The sequence below is a fragment of the Schistocerca piceifrons genome, unplaced genomic scaffold (genome assembly GCF_021461385.2).
Source record: "Schistocerca piceifrons isolate TAMUIC-IGC-003096 unplaced genomic scaffold, iqSchPice1.1 HiC_scaffold_349, whole genome shotgun sequence".
Taxonomy (NCBI): Eukaryota; Metazoa; Arthropoda; class Insecta; order Orthoptera; family Acrididae; genus Schistocerca; species Schistocerca piceifrons.
In genome coordinates, this window is record NW_025728569.1 from 173,495 (window position 1) to 175,994 (window position 2,500).

At 57.1% G+C, this 2,500-nt stretch overlaps 1 non-coding gene across 1 annotated transcript in view; it reads right to left on the bottom strand.

Annotated features, from left to right (window-relative positions):
* Positions 1-355, bottom strand: part of LOC124746267 — a 1,909-nt gene extending 1,554 nt beyond the window's left edge. Inside the window, exon 1 of the ribosomal RNA XR_007011309.1 lies at positions 1-355. This exon is cut by the window's left edge and continues 1,554 nt beyond it. This is a non-coding gene — a ribosomal RNA (small subunit ribosomal RNA).
* Between the last annotated feature and the right edge of the window lie 2,145 nt (positions 356-2,500).

Here is a 2,500-nt window from a genome sequence, read left to right on the forward strand (position 1 = left end):
GCGCAGAACCTACCATCGACAGTTGATAAGGCAGACATTTGAAAGATGCGTCGCCGGTACGAGGACCGTGCGATCAGCCCAAAGTTATTCAGAGTCACCAAGGCAAACGGACCGGACGAGCCGACCGATTGGTTTTGATCTAATAAAAGCGTCCCTTCCATCTCTGGTCGGGACTCTGTTTGCATGTATTAGCTCTAGAATTACCACAGTTATCCAAGTAACGTGGGTACGATCTAAGGAACCATAACTGATTTAATGAGCCATTCGCGGTTTCACCTTAATGCGGCTTGTACTGAGACATGCATGGCTTAATCTTTGAGACAAGCATATGACTACTGGCAGGATCAACCAGGGAGCTGCGTCAACTAGAGCTGAGCAGCCGGCCGCCCGGGAGTGTGTCCCGGGGGCCCGCGCGAACACGCAAGCGTCCGCTCAATCATTCTGCAAACAGGAGGAGGCTGAGCTCCCCTGCACAATACACCTCGAAACCCTCTCAGGTCCCGGCGGCGCGCAGCGCCGTCCCAAGTACTTGGTCGGGTTCGAGAGAGGCGCAATCGCCCGGAGTTAGGCGAGTAGACGCTTTCGGTGCGACCACCCGTGCTCCCAACTGAGCTTGCCGCTGCCGACAGAGGCCCGGGAGCGTGCTGTCGTGGCATTGCCGGCGGGAGACAACACGCGCCACCTACGGTGACCGGCAGCTCCAACGCCAGCGCCACAGAAGGACAAAAGCCCCACTTGGGTGCCGAAGCGAACTCTCCCAGCACAGCGCACGCGCCAACACATCCGCACAGCTGCGATACAAACCACCAGCGAGAACCGCTGGGGCGACCGAGCAGCAGACGGCGTCGCGGCGCCGAGCGCCGGGCGGCGGCGCATCCTCAACGCACACAGTCCTCAATCGGACCAGCACACTGAAGATGTCCACCGCGCTTCGCACCGGGCCCGCGAGGACCTACTTTGGCCGCACGGCGCCGCGCGCAGGGTGCGCCGGCGCGCAGCTGCGACGCCTGCCGCGTCCGTCGGCCGGCGCGCCTGCCACTGGCCGCCCCCACCAGCCGGCTGTAGCGCGTGCGCCCACGCACCGCGCGGCCAGCACGCCGGGAGGCGCCCCCTCACCGGCCGGGGACGGTCCCACCCAGCCACCGCCGCGTATCGCTTCACACCCAGATGCCGTTCAGTTTCGTCGGCATGGTGGGTATCGCTGGAACAACCGGTTAGTACCTCAACCTATCGTCGCCATCACCGATTCACCCCTAGCGAGAACAACCGCACCACAACAGGTTACCATTTGTTCATTTGCGTAACTTCACCAGAAAACGCAGGCGTCCATCGCCATTTGCAACTTCAACGATTATTGCATGCCTGTGTCAGGTGTCACGCCACACTACGTCTGCCCACATACACGCAACAAAATGTGCACGCCTAGACAATACGTGGAAGGTGGCCCCCGTACGTATGCGATGTCCATTGCTCGAACGACTGTCAACCGGCCTCTGTAGCATGTCGCAGATATGGAACGCGGTGCACCATGCCATCACGGTGTGTGAGGAGAGACGACTAGGTCCGAATACATCAACAGACAGCTCATGCTGATCGCCATCCACGGCGTCCGTTCCTCCCACACGTCTCTATGGCGTACCACACTGCAATCCAGCTCTCATAGGGAGACGACACGTAGCTGCGTGCACAATATTTGCACTGTATGGTCCGCCGTTTTTGGGCGCAGTCGTTGTACGGTCACACATGTGCCACGATGTATCATTCAGTACATAAGGACGAATGTGCAGTACAGATTGTGGTTTACGCGTACGACATTAGCGGACAGTTGACACAGGCCGCACCACAACGTAGCCTGAGTACGTCGCATGCGAAGGGCATTGAACATGCAAAGTTCTCACCAACCAGCTTGCGAAGGCAGGGGGCAAGGTGGGGACGTGGGGAGGGGCGGCATGTACGTCCTGCTGCCATCCACATTACAGTGTACAGCAGGAGCATGTGGAAAGTGAGCAAGACTTGCAAGGTGTTTAACATGAAGCGATACACAGGGGAGCGGGCAGTGCGAGTAGCGAACTATATTGCGAGGGTTGCGGGTGGGCAACACTACACTAATTGAACGAGTCGTATAACAATTACAGAGCAGGTTTAGGCGACAACGTGGGTTACGTTAGGGGACAACGTGGGTTACGTTAGGGGACAACGTGGGTTACGTTAGGGGACAACGTGGGTTAGGTTAGGGGACAACGTGGGTTAGGTTAAGGTACAACGTGGGTTAGGTTAAGGCACAACGTGGGTTAGGTTAAGGCACAACGTGGGTTAGGTTAAGGCACAACGTGGGTTAGGTTAAGGCACAACGTGGGTTAGGTTAAGGTACAACATGGGTTAGGTTAAGGTACAACATGGGTTAGGTTAAGGTACAACATGGGTTAGGTTAAGGTACAACATGGGTTAGGTTAAGGTACAACATGGGTTAGGTTAAGGTACAACATAGGTTAGGTTAAGG